Here is a 21,717-nt window from a genome sequence, read left to right as displayed (position 1 = left end):
GCAATTCCTATGGAAGACTGGGCAGCAGCAACAGCAGCAGGCATGAGCCTAGGCCGTAGGAGAGAAATCTGCACTGGTCTAATTCAGGGATGGGGAACCTGTGGATCTTCAGGTGTTGTTGCCTCCAACTCCCATCAACAACATCAGGAGCGCCGCAGCATTTCCTCCATCCCTGGGATTTCTCATAAGTCTACTTTTCCTCCTTGTGGTTTCCTTAGCCAGCTAGGGAAAGTGTCAGAAGTTGGTGATCCTCAGCCAAGCCAGATGTGTGTCTTCAGCTAGAATAAGATGATTTTGCCCACCACGTCAGCTCCCTGTTTGAATCAGGAATCGGTAATTTAATATTGTGTGTGAGTTCTCCTCCTCACACCCAAAATGAAGTGTGCTAGGGTTTACTTGTGCAACAGCACTCTCCAAAAAGGAAATGTGTTACCAAAAAGAAGACACAGTACATAGCTAAACTATGGAACCCCTTCCCACAGGAGGCAGCGATGGCTACCAACTCAGAATTCATGGAGGACAAGGCTACTGGTGGTTAATAGATGTGATGGCTATATTCTACTTCCAGTGTCAAGATGCCTCTGAATGCCAGTTGCTAGTAGTCACAATTGCAGAGGGTGTTGTTGCTCTCAGGTTCTTGTCAGCTTTCCATATTGGGCATCTGGTTGGCTCCTACAAGAACAGAATGCTTGGCCTAGATGGGCCATTGGCTTGATCCAGCAGCCTCTTCTTAAGAGCTTACATAATTTTTCAGAGGTGTCTCCCCAAAAAGGGGCAGGGAACAGTTTGATATATCTCCAACATGATATAACAGAAATCATGTGACGGACTGGGCAAAAGAGAGAGGAATGGATGTGGTAAACTTCCAGTCAGAGCAGAGAAAGGCAAAGTAGCTTGAAACAAGATCTCTACATCTATTTAAGCAGAGATGACCCAAGTGATAGAACTGGTGTCCCGTTCCACCCCCACCCCGCATCTTAGCTGCCGACATAGATAAAGTATTGACAACTCTTTGAAGCCAAAAGGTCCGAGGATCTAATGGGGCAAGTTTCCACCTCAGATAAGGTGCCGATTATTAGTTTGCTTAAGGGCTTTGTGAAATTCCATTCATTTTAAGCCTCTGGTGTGTTGTGTGTTTGCTTGTGTGTGTGAAAATCAGTAATATCATTTTTCTTTAATCTTCTAGGCAAAAGGGTTGGTAGATTTCAAGCTTGTCAGATCTGGTTTGTTTTAATTGTAGAAGCCCAAGATACACCAACACAGGCTAAGTGTTAATGTGGTTTGCATTAAAGCAGTGTTATAGCTACTTGGGAGGTGGGGTAGCTAGGTTTTTTGGTCCAGGTGAAGCCTCCAGAGGGCCAACATTGAGGCTTCCAGCCTGTGTGTGCAAATATTTGCGGGTGTGACACAAAACTGGGTCTTTGAGCCAGGTGAAATAAAGCCTAGTTTCACCCTTGCATTTAAGAACAGGGTTCTTCTGAGCCTTTGTATCTGTTCTCAGTAGCAGAAGTGAACTGAGCTCACAGTTCTTTCACCTGACTTCTCTCCTAACTACCATACTTTTCCATGTATTGGACAAGGTTTTTTGACTAAAAAATCATGTCCAAAAATGGGGGTCATCCAATACACAGATAGTATAATGGGGGGGGGAGCGGCACGCCTGCCAGCCAACTGGTTGGCAGGAGCGCAGCTTCCCCCAATGCCGCAGCGAGTAAGGAGCAATCTGGGGGCGCTGGCTGGGTGCACACAGCTTCTCCTGATGCCACTGCATGCAGGGAATGATTTGGGAATGCTGGCTGGCGGCTCACAGCTTCCCCCAATGCCGCAGTGAGCGATATGGGGACACTGGCTGATGGGAATGCAACTTGCCCCAATCCCACTGTGCATGGGAAGCACTCCCTGGATCGTTTCCCGCGCAGAGTGGCATCAGGGGAAGTCGGCCTCCGGCCAACCAGCCAATGCCGCTACACGTAGGAAACAATCTAGGGAGTGTTTGCTGCCTGCATCTGCGTGGGGGGAGAGGCTCAACAACTTTGGGCCATCTCCCCTCATTTTCTTAAAGTTTAGTCCCACAAAATTGGGGGGGGGGTCCTTATACATGGGGGCATCTTATAAACGGAAAAATACGGTAGCTTTCTTCCTTACAACAGCCTAGGTTTAGGTGGAAAAAGTTTAGGTTGCAGTTAATCAATGGAAAGTCAGAAACCCTTGATTTACTGCAAATCACCCAGAGATCCACCTGTAGAACCCACTCCAACCTTTTTTCATCCTTGTTTAAGAGTACTCGGGTTGAATAAAAACACATCAACATTCTTAACATCTGAGTAGGCTTGGCTAAACAAAAATGTTTTCAGCAGGTGCTAAAGAGAGTACAGTGAAGGTATCTGCTTGATGTCAACAGGCAGGGAGTTCTTGCAGACATGGAACAGGTATAATGTGGCACCTGTAAGAGTGCCTGTTCTGCAGACTGAAGCAATCAGGTGGACATACATGGGGCAAGGCAATCTCACAGGTAAACTGGCCCCACATTGTTAAGGACTTTATGTAACACCTTGAACCTGGCCTGGCAGCAAATTGACAGCCAGTTTAGATAACAGCACAGGGTTGACAAGGTCTCACCACTGCCATATAGTGTAACTGATCATTCACATCATAGGAAGTCCACTGGCCCGTCTAGTTTAGTATTGTTTGCATGGTTTCAGCAGCTCTCCAGGGCTTCAGAAAAGGGTCTCTGCCAGCCTCATCTGGGGATGCTGAGGGTTGAACCTGGGACTTTCTGCATGCCAACAGGATGCTTTTATCATTGAGCTAAGGTCCTTCCCTGTTGACCCCAGCTTGTGTACTGGGCACAATAGTAGCCAAAGACTGATGGCAATACTCTGTGGGTATGCACTGACTTACAACTAAGCCAACCCTGATGTAAGTGTGTGTATATGCAGGTGTGTGCTGTGGCTTTTTTTGTGATTGTACTCACTAGGAGGCTAGGAGACTCAAGCAGGTTCATCTCCAGGTTGGTGTGGTAGGTCCACACACACAGGCTTGTGGCAGTGGTGCTGTGTGTGTCTTGTTCTTCTGTCTGTCCCTCAGGTTCCTGATGGAAAGAAATGGTTAGTTAACAGTGCTGCAACCCATGGGGGAGGAAAGGCAATGGTGGGGGGTTGGGGCTGGGCCATTGTTGGCTGCCCCATTGTGCTACCAAGTGCTGCTGGGCCTGGCAGACGGGGTATAAAGGGCAGCTGGCTCTTCTCTGGCTCAAGCCTTCTTGATTTTGGGGGCTTTTGATTTGGTGTCCTTTTCCAAAAGCTGGGTAGCTTCCTTGGTGCATGTAGCTCCAGATTTTGGACATCCTGTTATCTTGGGATGACAGGAATTGTAGTCCCAAAGATCTGAGGGCCGGAGTTTGCCTATGCCTGTTCTTGAGCATCCTCCCCGAGGGAGTGGCTTTTGTTGTTTTATCATTTGCTGTTGGCCATACTGGGCTCATTTGGGAGGAAAAATGGGATACTTTCTTTGTTTCTACCCCACCTTTTCCTCCAAGGAGCTCAAGGTAGCATACATGGTTCTCCCCACTCCCCATTTTATCCTCACAACAACCCTGTAAGGTAGTTTAAGGCTAAGAGGCAGTAACTGGCTCAAAGCCACCATGTGAGCTTCATGCCTGAGTGGGAGCAAGAATACCAGCCTCTCAAGTCTTAACTCTGACCATTACAGAAAGAAAGAAATAACTTTTCATGGGACAGCAGTTGCCAGATATTCATGTTGTTATTGTAGTTGTGATAGTTACATGCGTTGAAAGTGCAAAACTACATATTTTTGTTGGGGCTTGAGTTTCGCAGTAACACATCAGGAATGTAGTTAATAAATGCATGCTTCATCACTGAAGTAATATGCATGGTTGTCTAAAGACACACACATACACACAAACACATGCTGCTGTTGAGACCATGAAGTCCAGAGTCAAGATTACCTGGCTGCAACTCTTGATTACTGGTTAATGGCTAGTGAATTATCTCTGTTATCCCAGATGATTTGGGATACCATCAAGAACAACCTGTTTCAGTTTTGATGCAGTATAAAAACAATGGCACTTTGCATCAAGTTCTTTGCATTGGAAACAATTGAAGATATCTTTGTTAAAACAAGCTTTCCCAGCATGATGAATTGGTCTCTGGCATAGTTGTCTACTTTGAATTGTTTTTAACCATTTTTAGTTTTTATTATGTGTTGTACATCACCTTGAGATGTGTGTGGAAGATAGCACACTGTTCTGTGCAGTATGTCAGCCTTTTGTTGTTTAGTCGTTTAGTCGTGTCCGACTCTTCATGACTCCATGGACCAGAGCACACCAGGCACTCCTGTCCGCCACTGCCTCCCACAGTTTGGTCAAACTCATGCTAGTAACTTTGAGAATACTGTCCAACCATCTCGTCCTCTGTCGTCCCCTTCTGCTTGTGCCCTCCATCTTTCCCAACATCAGGGTCTTTTCCATGGAGTCGGAGCCTCAGCTTCACAATCTGTCCTTCCAGTGAGCACTCAGGGCTGATTATGTCAGCCTTAGGACTAGTATACTTCTTGCCTTCCTTTGCGCATCATTAGCCAAACACCTTTTTAAAATGACAAATACAGCTTCCCCTGTTCCTGGGCTACAGTGCTTTTTGTTTAATAAAGTTATTCATTATTAAACAGAGAGGAATGAGGGACTGGAAGAAATTTAAATTCCAAGTCCTTAAATATTGCACTTTGGGCAATATTTACAGTATGCAAGAACTGTAAAGAAGCATACCAGGTGTTAAAACTATTCTCGAACATCTAATAATGGGTTCAAGATGCCAAGCTTGATCATGAGGAGCCTGGGGCATAGTTTTGCCCCAAGCAAATTTCTCAAAATACAGCAACCCTCCATTTGGCAGCAGTGGCAAGAAGAAGAAGGAGGAGGAGGAGGAGGTAGACAAAACACTCAGAGTGGCTTAAACTTTCTAGAGTGGAGGAACACTGGTCATTCCAAGGGCTGCATTCCTTTCTAGACAACTTTCTGAGGGCTGCATGCCAGCGGTGGGCAGGGCTAGAGATGGAACAATGTAAATTTTGTGCAGTAGGTTAGCTCACTATCTTGCATCCAAGCAAGAGGCACTACCAGAGTTCCAGCACATTCCAGCCTGGTAGAAACACTTGGGTGCAAAGGAGAGCCAGTGAGGGGTGTAATCTGGGGAGAGTTTTAATGGCTGGGCAAAGAGGCTAGAGCACCACAGACCATGGCCCCAGGGTCTGAGGTTCCCCACCCTGCAAGACCCTGATGGGGAAGGAAGTCAGCACCATCCTCATCATCAGATCAATCATGTGATGTGCAGGGAGTAGTTCTAGCTCCCTATCAGCTGAGGAGGGGGCTATGTACTTGTGTATGAGAGAGAAAGGGAGGGTTTATCCACCCTGCAGCTGGAAATCCACATTTTCCAAATCTGTTTTGTGCTCCATAGCCTTCCTTGTTTCCATTCCGATACAATTTGTTCACAATTCCAATTCTACAAAGCCCACACTTCACAATTTCTGTGTAACATTGCCTGTTCTGAATATCCCACCTGTGACTTTGCTTAAGCAGCTCATAACACACATACCCCTGAACCTCCCGCTGCTGTACTGCTTCTGGCAGAAAGAAAGGAAATCCATGCACTGTGCAGAGGTGCTTTTTTATATGTGTATTGCTGGGGTTTTGCCATATTGTTTCTTTGTTATTACTAGGCTGCGTCACACACTGTGCTGGTTTAAATGCCTCAAAATGAGTGTGTGTGCACATACACAAACTCAACAGGAGGGAAGGACTAGAAGGAAAAGAAATAAGGAAAGCTTTTGCAAGCTGAAGAAGAAGGGAGAGAGGACGGTGCTTTGGGCTTGTTGGCACATTAGAATGTGTGTTGTTTGGAAGCAGGCGGATGTTTGTTGCTCCCACACAAACAGGCCCCACTTGGAAATGCACAAGCAAGCAAGCACTAAACTTTGTGCCCTAGAGCAGTGTTTTTCAACCTTTTGGGGCAAAGGCACACTTGTTTCATGAAAAAAATCACGAGGCACACCACCACTGTGTGCGGAGAGGGAGATGTCAGAGCCCCGCTGCTCTCTATGGGGAATCGGATGAGAGCGGACCGCCTGTCCGCTCTCATCCGATCCCATCCGATCTGATCCCCACCCAGGACGGATGGAAAATAGGGTGGACACAGTCCGGCGCCCGCCTAGTGGGTGAAAATTTGACATTTATTTTTTTAAAAATCTTTCGAATTTTTCAATTTTTCCCATGGCACACCAGGCAACATCTCGCGGCACACTAGTGTGCCACGGAACAGTGGTTGAAAAACACTGCCCTAGAGTAATCTTACAAATGAAAATCCGGGTAAACTGGGAAAGACGAAAATCCAGCCTGTTGGTCCTTGCTGACCAACACAACTAACCACAGTCTCAGACACTCCTACACAGAAATAAAGTCCACTGAGTACAAAGAGAATTCCTTCCTCCCAGGTAAATCCACCCAGAAAGGAGAAGAAAGGTGTACCTGGAAATGAACAGCATCAGCAATTAAAAAGAAACAAGGGAGGGAAGGTAGAGGTTTGGTGGCGTAGGGGGCATAAGCAGCAGCACAGAGGAGTGATATTTTGATATTGCTAACACAGCTGACACAGAACATAGGAACCAACTCCTAGCAGTAGAGGGGTCTTTGCCCCCCAATAAAATATTTGAGCCCACCCCCAAGTTGATGGGCATTGCCATTCAAATGGTGTACGTGCACCTCCCCCCCCCAATATTTTATTCAAGTTGGCACCCCTGCCACAAAACAGTGGCATATACAGTGGTACCTCGGGTTATGAACTTAATAAGTTTTGGAGGTCCGTTCTTAACCTGAAACCATTCTTAACCTGAGACGCGCTTTTGCTAATGGGGCCATTGCCATGCGATTTCCATTCTCATCCTGGGGCAAAGTTCGCAAGCCGGAGCAACTACTTCCGGGTTAGCGGAGTTCGTAACCCAAAGCGTTTGTAACCCGAACTGTTTGTAACCTGAGGTAGCACTGTAATAGAGTTAGAAAACCATTTCACATTACTATCAGTTAGATTATACTTTCAAATAAATTTATATATCACTTGGAAGGAATTTTAGACTTGCACATTTAAAGTGGATTAATGTGCTCTGCCCCCCTAGTGTAACAAACCCACCCTAAAAAAAAAGAGACTTCTTGCAGCTAGAAAAATGATGGGGAATTGCATTGAAAAGTGTGGGATTAGCAAATGAGTCCTGAGATGGCATGGTTCCCGGAGGGCTGGCAAAGGAAGAATGTAGATCTCAGGTCAAAAAAGTTTAGCCGCCTCTTGTTTACACAGATGACTCCATTTAACCACCAGATGGTAGCATCTGCAAATGAAACGTGGCAGAGGAGGCTCCTATAGCCCTAGAACACAAACATAAGCACAGACTCAGTTTCTGGTTGCTTAAGCATTTGTTTTACAGGACTGTTTACCAGATGAATGGACAAATGGATCAGAAGCCACTAGTTTCAAGGACTAGAGCAAAAGCAAATTTCTCTGGATCTCTTAAAGCAGTGCTGATCCTAAAGCGGTGCTGATCCTCTCTGCCTGCCCCCACACGTTGACACACTGTCAGTCTTCATGTCGGAAACTAGAGTTCCAAAAGCTAGAATGTGTAATCAACTTGGCCTCTTCTAGAATCAGAGCTCATTGCAATTCTCCTGGAACTGATTTCTCTCTCCAAAGAGCAGGCTGAAAGGGGAGATCCTACAGCCAGCTGTTGATAAACGAAGTACGAGCAGGCAGGCAGCATCCATGGGCAATATTAGCAATCAACAATTTGTTTGTTTGTTTGCTTGTTTGTTTAAAACACCTCAAAGTGATCTAACAATAAAAGTATTTTTTAATAAATAAATAAATTGTATTTAAAAAGCTAAAACAATTTCATACATTAAAAACTGGTTAAAGCAATTTCATATGTTAAAACCAAGTAACATCCAATACAGATTTCAAATCCAATCCTGCTACAGACTGTAGTAATAATAATAATAATAATAATAATAATAATAGCAACCATCCACTTAACAGGCTTGTTAAAAAATTAAGGTTTTTAGGAGGCACCCAGAAGATAACAGAGATGTGCCCTTGAGGGCTATTTATAACACCTAGAGGTGCTTACCTCTCTCCCAACCAGGCCAGTTCCTGAGCCAGATGCAAAAGAGAAGAAAAGCAGCAGCTTCGGCTACATTAAAGGGATTTGCCAGCAGGCCTGTTTCTGGGTTCGGACATCTGGCCCCCTGGGCTTCATTAAGTAGTTCTGGACAAATGCAATATGTGAATGGTGGGCATTAGATGCACTCTCAGGTCTGATGAGCCTGCAAGCAGGAACAGGATGGCTGAAATAATTATTGACACAAATGATGATGAAAATGGCTGTTATTATTATTTCAGTTTACAAACTGCTTGATTGTAAAAACAAAACAAAAAAAACAACCCCAAAGTCGTTTACAAAACATATAAAACAATAACATTTTTGCAAAAAGAACATAATAACAATGATAATAATAATTTCAGGCTTCCCAAAAAGTTAATTAGAAAATAATAATCCAGGACACCCCACCCTGCCACAGTCACCGCCGCCCGCCTGCTTGCCCCTGCTTGATGTGAGCTTATTGGTGGCAGTGGCTGTAGAAGCACTCAGAGAGAGCTGCCACAATATAGCATTGTGAGGACTTAAAATAGTGGGCTTTCCCAACCTGGCTGCCCAGTGCTCAGATTAGAGCACCCACAAAAGAGGGGCCCAGTTCCAGCACTGTGAACCTCATGCTGCCTGAGGATGGTACGGTAAAGCTAAAATGACCCCTGACGACTCTGAGGTTGCGGCGTTCATCTTGCTTTACTGGCCGAAGGAGCCGGCGTACAGCTTCTGGGTCATGTGGCCAGCATGACGAAGATGCTTCTGGCGAACCAGAGCAGCACACCAAAATGCCATTTACCTTCCCGCTGGAGCAGTACCTATTTATCTACTTGCAGTTTGACGTGCTTTTGAACTGCTAGGTTGGCAGGAGCAGGGACTGAGCAACGGGAGCTCACCCTGTCGCGGGGATTTGAACTGCCGACCTTCTGATCGGCAAGTCCTAGGCTCTGTGGTTTAGACCACAGCGCCACTCGCGTCTGGCCTGAGGATGGAGCAGCAGCCAGAGGAAAGGTTTAGGGGTGGGTTGCAAGTGTGAATGTGCATGAAAGGGAAACATCCAGGAAGGTGTTTTATTGTGGGATTAGTGCTTCTCTTGCATGCAAGTTTTTCACAGAGTCCCCATAATGCCAGCAGCATCAAAATCCCACCCTGCATTTTCTCCACATTTCATTCTAGATTCACCCTTTCAAGGGGGAAATCTGGTAAGTAAAAAAACAAACTAGCCTGTCACTTATGTGTCATTTGCAGTATCTCAACTCCCTGTTTACAAATTAAGCTCCCCGTCTGGAAGCACTCAGAGGCTGCTCAATTGAAGCACATTTAAAGCACATTACTTTCCCCGAAATAATCCTGAAAACTAGGGCTGGCCCACCCATAAGGCAAGATGAGGTGACTGCCTTAGGCAGCAGGATCCACAGAGGCAGCAGAACTGGCCTCCAAGGAAAGCATTGCCTGCTTATGTTACTGCCACATTGGCACCAACAGCTGTGATGCACTCCTTGGAGTGTGTGGACCTGCTGTCCCCCTCCCCACAGTTTAAATGCTTTACTGAAATACATAGATAACATACACAATATAACAAGATGAAAACAGTCATGTACTGATAATCTTATATATGTTTATAAAAATTAAATTTAAATTAAATTTATACAATCTCTTTTGCTAACATAGAAAAGACTTCCTATCATTTCCTGATGCATATAACCTTTCTGGTGATGAATGTACTTATCATTATAACCTTACTCTTTCTGTATTTTCTAATACCTTCTTACAACAATTCGTACCTTTTTACTTGTTTCTTAACAGTTCGTTTAGACAAGGGTCATTCTAATGCTGCGATAGATATTGTACCACTGTTATTATTCTGTAGATATCTATTATGCATATCCCATTTTTGAATAAATGATTGTCTTGTATTACCTCTTAGTCTGTTAGCCAATTGCGCCATTTCCTCATATTCCAGTAATTTGCACTGCCAATCTGCTATGGTTGGATCTTTTCCCCCTTCCAATTCATTGCGGTAAGTGTTCGGGCTGCAGCTGTAGCATATAGAAAAAATTCTCTTAGATTTTTTGGAATGTCTTTACCTAAAATTCCAAGCAGAAAGGCTTCTGGCTTTTTTAAGAATGTTGACTTAAAGATCTTTTTCAGCTCATCATAAATGAGATTCCAAAACACTCTAATCTTTCTGCATGTCCCCCACATCTACATCTCTCCTTCACCTTCCCCGCATCTCTCCTTCCCCGCACTGTCAACAGTTGTTCGCTATGTTTTTATACATCTTTGTATCAAGAGTCTTGATGGGGTGAGATACCATCTATATTGCATCTTTAACATGCATCTTTAAATATTGCATCTTTAACATGTTTTCTTTAATGGTGTAGCATGCTGTAAAGTTCATGTTTATTTTCCAGAGAGTTTCCCACTCACTCACCTGCTGCCCTCTCAGTGAGTATGAGGTACTGCAGGTTCTCTCCCACCTTTTGGGAGGAAATGGCAGGGCTATCCTCTGGGGTCTCCTGGGCTCTGCAACTGCCCAGCATGATTCAGAGCAGGCCTCTTCCCCTTGCATCTGATTCCCATTTCAGCCATCAGATAAGGTTGATTTGATTCCTGTCCCCCGCTCCATTCCCAATGTGGATCTTAACACCAACCCCCCACACCCACCCTTCTTCCTGGTGTAGATACAGTATTCACTCACCTCTTTTCCTTGGTGGGTGGAGTGCCATTTTGTGGTTTGCCTCAGGTGCCCAAATGTCTTGGGCCAGCCCGGCTGGGAACTACAACTTGTCCCAGTTCTTGTGCTGATGCTACATTGAATCTCACCCATAATTATTCTTATTAGGCTGAGAGAGGGGACCATGATGCAAGTAGCTCCTGTGGTCCAAACCACTGCACCTCTTGGGCTCGATTTGAATCCGTGCATCCGGTGTGAGCTCCCATTGCTCTGTCCCAGCTTCTGCCAACCTAGCAGTTCGAAATCATGCCAGTATAAGTAGATAAATAAGTACTGCTGCAGCGGGAAAGGTAAACAGCATTCCATTTGCTCTGGTTTCCGTCACAGTGTTCTGTTGCAGCAGAAGCAGTTTAGTCATGCTGGCCACATGACCCAGAAAGCTGTCAGTAGACAAACGCTGGCTCCCTCAGCCTGAAGCAAGATGAGTGCCGCATCCCATAGTCGCCTTTTACTGGACCTAACCGTCCAAGGGTCCTTTACCTTTTACCTCACAAACTATAGTTCCCAGGATTCATGGGGGAAATTTATGTATAGCACATACACATCTGGAGGGATAGAGAAAGATGGCTGAGGGTGCTTGCCCTACCATTCGGTAGCATGAAGCAGCTGCCTTAGGCAGCAGATGCTGGAGGGCAGGGGGCCAGGGCCAGGAACTGGAAGATACAGGGCCTTGTGTACCGTAATGTGGCCTGCTGCCTTCGGGTGCAGTGGAGGACATTCTGCCCTCAGCACTGAAGGAAGTTTGCCCTGTCTACATGGTAAACTTCTCTTGGTGTGACTGTGAGGGAGGAACTTGTCCTTTGCCTCAGGTGGCAAAATAAACTGGGATGGCCCTGATGGCTGAGATGTGTTGCTTGGAAGAGCTATAGCTCAAGATTTTTAGGTCAACGTCTGTAACAGTTTCCCCATTTTTGAAGGGCATTGGGAAGGGTTTGTTTGTTTGTTTCTAAATCATACAGCTTTTTGTTGTGCCTAAAAATAAAACAATCTACTCCTTGCCCCATTAACTCCTGAGCTTGCAAGAGAAAATAAAGGAACGTGTTTGCTTTAAAAAAAACGAGCCATGGTGGTGGGGGGAGGGAAAGCCACATATTTGTCCAACCTGAAAAGTTTCCATCTCCTTCTCCTTGCAAATGTCAGGATGTGCATAGATCCAAGATAACTGGGCTGGTGGAGTCCACAAACAACTTCAGATTACAAAGGTGTATCTTTTCTTTTCATAGTCCTACATTTCTATATGTGTATACAGATCCACTTTGTTATGTAAAGTGTATGGTATTTCCGAGTAAGCATGCTAACAGCATGAGTCACAGACCCACATGAGTTTCAAAGATCTTGCTTTCGAGAGGAGCCATTTGGGGGAAGCTTGTTCCATTCGGCCTGGAACATTTTTTTGCCCTTCTGTTTGGTGGAACACACACTCCCCATTCACAGCAAAACCACACCTTGAAATCACGAATGAGCCTCAAGGTTGTCTTTAAGGCCCTGAGACTGCAAAATATACATAAAGAAAATCCAAAACACCAAAGCTGTGTTTTAAAAATAAACATAATTATTTTAACAAGTTAACATTCAGTTTAAAGATTATACCAATTGTGATTCAAAGTTCCCAGGCCAAATCTGACTTGTGCCACAAACCCAACAGAGAACCCCACCCCTTCATCCTCAGCCCCTGCATTATTAGCAGTAATGACCTAACTTGCAAGGTTGTTGTAGGGATCACCAACATACTGCATGTTAAGCATATCAAACATTATATTATTTGAGAATTGGATTAAGATACTTTCATACAGCCTGACCTTTTATTCCCCCCCCCAAAAAAAAAATCAAAGCTAAAATTTAGCCTGAATAAATCAAATTGTCCTCTATGTGAGCAGGCCATAAGGCTGTCTTTCACAAATTTGTTATCCTGTAGATTTAACGTGATATGCATTCAAGTCCCATTGCTTTTGTTAGCAGAACTGGTGTGCCTCTAAGCATGTGGGACACTAGAGAGAAACTTTAAATATTGAGGCTAATAACAGGATACAGCATGGAAAACATGTGGTTGCATGCAGACTAAAGCCATGAATGTGTATGCTGGTGATAAATTGAGCATGGGACCTGGTTCGAATCCCCACTCAGTCATGCAGCTCACTGGGTGACCTTGGGGGCCAGTCATTGCTTCTCAGTGTAACCTACATCACAGGGTTGTTGTGGGGATTAAATGAGCAGAGGGAGAGCAATAAGCCATATTGAGCTTCTTGGAGAAAAATATTGGATATAAATGCAATTAATAATGATAATAATAATATGTACACTGCACAACTTTTATGCATTAAAATGGGTAATGCCTCTCCCACCGCAACACTTCCAGTGTATACAAGATCACGGTTGCTGCGTTGCTCTGAGTGGTTGTGGGAGCAGCGATTTTCTCCCCATTGCTCAGCAAAGGTTGATCAGCTGGGCAGAGGAAAAAGGTGGGTGGCGCTTGGCAGACTAGAGGGAGAGCAACAAAGGGCTGAGGGCAGGCAGCCCCCACTCCTCGGTTGATATCAGCCATCACAGACTACAGTTGGTGGCAAGGGCTTGTTGGTGGATTGCCAGACCTCCAGGCCAGACCTAAAGTCTTCAGGTTTACCTGGCCCCTCCAGGTGGCAGGTGGAGGGCAGGGGAGCAAGAGGGCCAATAAATGATGATGATGATGTATAAAGAAGATTGCACCTACAGCTTGCAAGCTTCAGTCCAAATGCAAATTATAGCACAGATACTTGGGGTGCAGGGTTTCTGCCCCACCTTGCTTTCCTCCCAATTAACTCCAGGGCCCACCCCATGACATCACCAGAGGCTAACCAAGGTTTCAGGTTTGGGCCCTGAAATCTCAGGGTCTTGAATACTCATGACCTGGCAATGCTAATTCTCAGTGGTGGTTCCCTGTTTGTGGAATGCCCTCCCTGGTGAAGTGCGTCTGTCTCCCTCATTATTGACTTTCAGAAGGAATTTAAAAACATTCCTGTTTACCAAGGCATTTGATGGCTGAAAGACACTGTTCCTGGCAACTTTGAGATCACTGGCTGAGAATGTTTTTACCATGTTTTTAGAACATTTTAAACTGTGGTGTTTTTTTTAATCTTTCCAAACTGTTTCTAGGTTGCTGGGTTTCTTTTTAACCATTTTATTGTTGCTGTATCTGCCACCCTGGGCTCCTTCAGGAAGAAGGGTGGGATATAAATTGAATCTCCCCTTCCTTCTTCACCTCATTGTTAATACACTGAGTGGCAGCAGCTTCGCAGGGTTTCATTCAGACAGGAGCCTTTCTCAGGCTGGTTTGCAAATGCTAGGGCCTACCACTGAGAAGTTTGTGGGAGTATTAGGTACATCAATGGTTAGGAACCTCAGACACTGGGCCAAATGTGGCTCTCTAGACTGCTCTATCCAGCCCCCGGTATTCCCCACACACCCCTCCTCATCTGTACCCTCCTCTTATGTTTTTGCCTGGCTGGAATGTATCCTTGAAGTCTGGCAATGCTTCTTGCTTGCCTGGATGGAGAAAGAGAAGAGTTGTGGGAATGTGTGTAGAAATTTATATTTGCCAAAAGGGAAGTATAGCCTTCAGGCTGAAAAAGATTCCCCATTCTTCAGGCACATGCTTCAGACTCTGTAGACTGTAACTTGACTGCAATTTATATCAGGTTTTATTTTACATATAATATGAATCACAGAATAATAGTTCTGGATTTTTTGCTTCTAAAAGGGGACCAAGCCACAGATGTTTTTCCAAGGTGGGTTCCAGAGCATCAGCAGTAGCCTCTAACGGGGCATCGAGGCCTGGCAGCTACTTGAGAGTGCTGGTGTTAGGCCCCGTCTTATGGCATCCATTTAGCCAGGAGAGGAGCCAAGTCCTGGTCAGACCTGCAGCAAAATAAGGCAAAGGAACCTTGAGGTACCACTTGGAGCTTCGGGTGGAGAACGATTTTTAGGTTGTAGCTCAGTATCCTCGCACAAAGCATCTTTCTTTCTAAAAACATTAAAAGGAAAATTATTACTCTTTTCTGTACTAGGGATCTCCTCATCAACACAAATGAAATGTTTAAACATTACTTTGATTGTCCTTGAATCTTCCTGCCACACTTGCAATCCTCTCCTGCCACACCATTGTGGCACACCAACCACACCCTTGGAGAACCAATGGCCAACACTGTCTGGCAGTCACTCTTCAAGGGTTTTAGGCAGCAGTCCTTCCCAGCCTTACCTGGAGATGCCAGGGATTGAACTTTGGACCTTCTGTGTGTATAACAAATGCTCTACCACTGAGCCACAGCCCCTCCCATAGCATAGCATGCCCTTGGCTATGCAGTACAAGATAAGTCCAGCCCAAAATAGAACCCATAGCTCCAAGCAGCCCAGTTTAGCTACTCTGATATTGTGGGTAACTAAGGGAACATGCACAGCATATGACAAACCTTTAGTGTACAATTGCCCAGGGTTGTCATCTGGTCTGGTTGGGCTCTTGGGTTTTGTTCTGATTGTTGACCATAGCAGTGACATATTGAGGCGACTGGAGAGGAGGCTAATTGCTTTCCCACCCAAGCAAGGGATAAGGGGGCTATTGCAGATGGGTACAGGTACTATAAACATTAATACAGTGGTACCTTGGGTTACAAACACTTTGGGTTATAAACACTTTGAGTTACAAACTCCACTAACCTGGAAGTAGTACCTCAGGTTGAGAACTTTGCTCCAGGATGAGAATGCAGCAGCAGCAGCAGGAGGCCTCATTAGTGAAAGTGCGCCTCAGGTTAAGAACGGTTTCGGGTTAAGAACGGACCTCTGGAAGGAACTAAGTTCGTAACCCGAGGTACCACTATATATTCATTTCAAAGGCTTGAAAAGCATGTTTGACCTATGCCAATAACATTGCTATAGTTATTAAGATGCCACAACAATTGCCCTTAAAATAATATACTACTTGCTTTTTAACTATTGAATCTTGAATTTACCCAAGCAACGGGCATCTAAACTTCAGTTGTTGCAGATCTGAACTAACTTTTGATGACGATCCCCCACCCCGCAATCTGAAAGACCATGCCTGGTCTTGAACAGCATGTCTGCCTATGATCCATTGATGACCTACAAGTAACGTAACTGGTTCACAATCCACAAAAACCAGGTTCTTTGCATGGCTTACAGATGGCACTGGGGGAAGAGGAAGGTGCCCTGTGCAGCAAGCATCAATTCCAAGAGGTTATAGAAAATCAACAGGAAAATCTGTTGACGTTCTCTATCCCAAACTTCTGATTACCCTCCAATGAAGGAGAGTTCACCACCATCTGAGGGTCCACTGTCAAACAGTTCTTAGCATCAGAAAGTTCTTTCTTTCTTGTAACTTGAATCCACTGGTTTGAGTCCTACCCTCAGGAGGAGAAAACAAGCTTGCACCATCATCCATGTGACAGACCTGTAGATATTTGAAGATGGCTATTGTATCTCCTCTCAGTCTCCTCCTCTTCAGGCTAAGCTTATGCAGCTCCCTCAACCATTCCTCATAAGACTTGACCCTTTATCACCTTGGTTAAGTAAGTCAGGCTGAGAGGCAGTGACTGGCCCAAGGTTACCTAGTGAGCTTTAAGGCTGAGTGGGGATTTGAACCCTATTCTCCCAGATCCTTGTCTGCAATGCTAACCACTGCACTACACTGGCTCTCATTCAGCTGTTCTGCCTGCGAACATAAAGCTCCTATAGCTGTTATAAAGCAGGCCTCCAGACAAAGGCCCATGGCATGAATGCTAAAGAGAGCCACTGAAACACCTAGGTTGGCATTCCTTGGCAAACACATTCTGGGTATTTTAAACAGGGCTGCATAGTTTTTTGGGCTGGCTTCAGCGGCCAAAAATTGTGGTTGCTAGGCCCATGCCCCTTTTCCTACAGTACAAGTATAAATGTCCAAATATACCCAGTAGTCTAAATCTCAGCTATATTTTTGGCCATTAGTTAATTTAATCATGCTACATCAAAGCATGGTTGATGAACTTAAAAAAAAATAAATCACAACAGTGGCACATTCATCATTACATTATATCTTATCTTCAAAAGGCAAACAGTTGCCAGTTTGCCACTGAGTATTTTCATCAATATCCAACCAATCACAGTATGCTTATAGTTACAAACATATGTTTGGGCCTTTTCATATAATGTAAGAATGTGAATGATTTTACAGTAACTACCATCCCTGGTTTTATAACCACAAGCATAGTGTGAAGAACCTTGAGAAATTTACAAAGGAGCAACTAATTCACATTAATTATCCCATTTTGGTAAGAACACATTACAGTATATATTGGCCAATAAGAAGATGAGATAAACGTCAGCAATGTTTGTTCTTTCCATGTAAAAAATGTTTAGAGGAAGGTTGCAAGATAAATATCTGGCCCACCTTATTACATATACTATTATTCTAATACAGCTACAAATTAATTCAGGACACTGTTGCTGAACCAAAGGTGATTTCAAAATATATACAAAATGCAATAACACATTCTAGCCCACCATCATTTTTATTATCATAGTGGACAGTATATTTAGATATATTTATATATTTACATATTTCTTTAAAAGGGAGGTATTATTAGTCAACGGGAAATAACATTTGAGGATGTTATTTTGACCATCTTGCTACTACTATCCATCTTTTCTGCCTCTGAAGAAAATCTCAGGAAGATATACCGGTAAAAATTACACAGTCTTTCTCCCCTTTCACAAAAATGTGCAACACAGAGAACTCTTTTCTTCCAAATGGCAGCTTTTCAAAGAGTTTGCTGCTTTCAGTAACAGTGGAAATAATTTTGTTATTAGGAGAGGAGCCTTCAGGCAAGATGATGCTTTTACGGTCTCTCTTTTCCACTCCCATCAAGAAAGTAGGCAGAGGAACAGAGCCAGAGAGCAGAGCCCTATGTCTTGCAAAGGCAGGGGCAGCATGCAGGAGGTCCCAGATTCAAATTCCAGGTAGCACTTGGAAAGACATACAGTGGTACCTCGGGTTAAGTACTTAATTCGTTCCAGAGGTCCATTCTTAACCTAAAACTGTTCTTAACCTGAAGCACCACTTTAGCTAATGGGGCCTCCTGCTGCTGCCGTGCCGCCGGAGCACGATTTCTGTTCTCATCCTGAAGCAAAGTTCTTAACCCGAGGTACTATTTCTGGGTTAGCGGAGTCTGTAACCTGAAGCGTATGTAACCCGAGGTATCACTGTACTTCTGTCCAAGACCAGGAAAAGCCACTGCTGAGCTAGACGGATCAACAAACTAGTTCAGTTGGAAAAGCTCTTCCTAACCTGGTACTAAGAGACAATTTGTCCAAGATTTTTGATATAACATAAGGTATACATTTTAGCCCCACAGACTGAGGAAGCGAACCACCATGTGCTGGAAAGCCTGAGTTCAAGTCCTACCTCTGCCACAAACTCAAGTGTGCAACCTTGGGCCCTATGTTTCGGCTTCAGCATTCCCCATCTGTAAAATGGGCATTAACAGCAAACCTGAGCACCGCATGTTGCAACTCAGTGCTGGCTGCTGGGGACCTGGTGGGGCAGCCAAGAGTGGAGCCAGAGGTGGTACCCATTGGTTTTCTCCCCATCCTCCTCCCTCACCAAAGATTCTGTGGATGCTTAAGCAGGAAGACATGTTGGCCATACTGTTGGAAAAACATGTATGTAGAAATATGGCAGTCCCTGCACAGGCAAACTTGCCCAGCAACCTACACATGATGCTACAGAATGGCAAGTTTCCAGTATTATACCTTCAGGGAAAACATCCCATGTTGCCTTGCCTGCCGTAGAACCCTAGGGTGTCTGCCAGGGGCTCACTGCGGCTGTGCATTTGGAGAAAGACCGAAGCTCAGCAGCAAAGCACAAGCTCTGTGGCAGGCTATATCAGGGTTAAGCCTGGGTGAGGTTGCCAACGTTTGGTTGACCCTTTGGTTTTGTTCATCTTTAGTTTACCCTCTGGGGGGCATATATACCAGCAGTGGGTATGGTCATACACTCTCTCTCTCTCTCTCTCTCTCTCTCTCTCTCTCTCTCTCTCTCTCTCACACACACACACACACAGAGAGAGAGAGAGAGAGAGAGAGAGAGAGAGAGAGAGAGAGAGAGAACATATCCTCCCAAAGATGGGTTATAAATCCCTCTCCATTCAAATCAAGGGCGAGGTACCTTTATCATCCCTAGGGCCACATTCTTTACTGGGCAACCTTCCAGGGGCCACATGCCAGTGGTGGGCAGGACCAGATGTGAAAGTGGGTCAAACTAATGTGCATTTTACCATTGGACAGTAGACTTGTTTCTTGGGGAGAGGCTGGCGCTGGAATTCTGAGGGCTACAGAGAGAGGCTTAGAGAGTCACATGTTTAGGATCACAATCTGATGGCATGGATACAGCCACCAGGTTCCACTCACTCAAGCACTTTGTGTTTTTGTTTTAATTGTTTTGGATCTTGCAGGTCTGGAAAAATATGCTTCAGAGGCTAGACAAAGCCCACAATCTGGGGGTTAGTCACTCCTGGGTGAAGCACTTACAGTGGTGCCTCGCAAGACAAAAAGAATCCGTTCTGTGAGTCTCTTCGTCTAGCGGTTTTTTCGTCTTGCGAAGCAAGCCCATTGACGGATTAGCGGATTAGCACTATTAGCGGCTTTTAGCGGCTTATCGGCTTAGAAAAAAGGGGGGAAAGGGGAAAAAAAACCGCAGGAACTCGCAAGACATTTTCGTCTTGCGAAGCAAGCCCATAGGAGATTTGTTTTGCGAAGCACCTCCAAAACGGAAAACTCTTTCGTCTAGCGAGTTTTTCGTCTTGCGAGGCATTCGTCTTGCGGGGCACCATTGTACTCCGTTGTTGTTCCTTCTCTGTAGTACCGGTAAATTGCCTCCACCCAATTCAGCTTTGCTGTTTTGCAATGCAGGCTAGCATTGAGTGTATAGTTATTGTATTGGGTATATTAACTTCTAGAGAGCTAGGAGACAGAATGGAAACCTGAATAACTTTAGCATTATGGCACGCATGCCAATATTTGGTACAAGCAGCCAAGCAAAATGTTCCTTTTCGGATAAATGTATTGGTTATTCCTGAAATTCTCCTGGAGCAATCCTTCCTAAGAGCTCAAGGATGCATTGCCCAGGCTTCTTCAGAGCAGTTTGAACATCTCTGATGGAAAACACCAGGTTTAATTACTAGCTGCTTTAAACTCAAATCCAAACTCTTCTTTCTCTTCACTGAGCAGCTAAATTCAAACCTCCCCGCTATTGCAGAACAATAACGTTTCCCAGTCAGCAAGCAGCTTAAGTGCCTTGTTGTTTTAGCCAAGTTGTTGATCAGCCCTGGAAGAGAGGGCCCTGTGGGGTGTTTCAGTGCTGACGGTTTTGCCTACTAGCTCGGTCAGAGCTGCTGAGTTCTGAGCCAAACTACCAGCGCAAGCATTTACCATAGTCTAGGTCCAATGAGGTCTTTCACAGCAGAGGCCTCTTTTAAGCAGTTATTATGTTAAAAAAATGTTGCAACAGCCCTGACCGTGTTTGGATAATGTGCCTTGTTTATTTACTGCTGGTATGACTTGCTGCCATGTAGCAGGGAGTTGTGTTTTCTTTTCTTCTTAACATATGCTGCCTGCTATAACATGAGGCCCAGAGAAAGGGGAGCTGGATGGGGCAATCTGTTCATCCAAAAAGCATGCAGAACACAGAGTGACTGTGTTGCCAGTTGCGATTTTTATCTTCAAAGAAGAGACCAGGAGGGCTTGTATGTGTTTGATCAAGAGAGAGCAATTTCATTCATTTATTCATTTGTTTCAAAAAGCCATTTTTAATTTCAACAGCGCCTTAAAATCATGCCTCAACAATAATATTTTATTTTTATTTATTAAAAAATGGTTTTTTCATCTGCTAGCTAGACTATAAACTTAGGCGATTCTGCTGGTCACTTCTTAATGAGAGTGGCAGGTTGCTCCTAAGTATGCCTAATGCATTAGCAGCAAGACAAAAGAATCCCTCACTCAATAATGCTCACCCCAGGGTGGGGCAGGAGGGAAGAATAGGGAGAGGGACCCTCTACTTGTGCTAGAAAACAAAATGTTAACATGCACCCCAAATATTTCTTTCTGAACAGCAGCTTCTAGTTTTGAGAAACTGGACTGATAAGCTGTAGTCAGTGAGCTTCACAATAAGGTTATGGAATAGAAAGAGGAACCTGAATTATGTGCTCTGGTGAGTGAGATCCTGAACCCAAAAGTCTTCTACACCTTTTCCATACAGCTTCTGTCCCATTCCCATCTAAAACACCTCACATGAGAACAATAGTAGAGGGATTCATGCAGCACATTATAACTGTAACCAGAAACCATTGTTTTCTATTTGCTCAATCTTGCCTGCTCCCTTTATACACCAACAGCCAAGAAATTAACGTTGGGTCCTAGAAAAGCCCATTGATTTTCATAGCCTTAGGTGTGACTAATTCTGCATGGGATTAGGTTGAAAGCCTTCTAGATGACCTGTACTAACACACTTGGGCATATCTAGTGAAGGAAAGAAGCATATTTTGGTCCAGCAGCAACTTACACCTCTAGTGATTTAACTGTATTAAGAGCCTAAATGTCTTCAACCAATAAAAACTACAGGGATCGTGAGCCATTTCCAAAGTATGAGTTTTACAAAAGTTAAATGTTTGAGTCAACTCCTGCTTTTGACTGATATTAATATTCTAGTGTTTCAAAACTGGCAGAACACCTGAAGATAAATTATTTTTCTTAATGGA

At 44.4% G+C, this 21,717-nt stretch overlaps 1 long non-coding RNA gene across 2 annotated transcripts; it reads right to left on the bottom strand.

The window, feature by feature from the left end:
* Positions 1–1,958: 1,958 nt before the first annotated feature.
* LOC308578825 lies at positions 1,959–11,868 on the bottom strand. 2 transcript variants are annotated; one of them, XR_014004145.1, is made up of 4 exons: positions 10,907–11,868; positions 10,126–10,244; positions 8,188–8,404; positions 1,959–3,091 (listed from the first exon to the last, which is right to left on the bottom strand). It is a non-coding gene; the product is annotated as an uncharacterized lncRNA (long non-coding RNA). The 2 variants fall into 2 exon arrangements; XR_014004146.1 differs by lacking the exon at positions 1,959–3,091 and adding an exon at positions 7,534–7,785.
* Positions 11,869–21,717: the final 9,849 nt, after the last annotated feature.

The sequence above is a fragment of the Podarcis bocagei genome, assembly GCF_964188305.1.
Source record: "Podarcis bocagei genome assembly, chromosome: Z".
Classification (NCBI taxonomy): Eukaryota; Metazoa; Chordata; class Lepidosauria; order Squamata; family Lacertidae; genus Podarcis; species Podarcis bocagei.
Note: the sequence above shows the minus strand (reverse complement) of the source record. Positions and strands in the feature narration are given on the sequence as shown.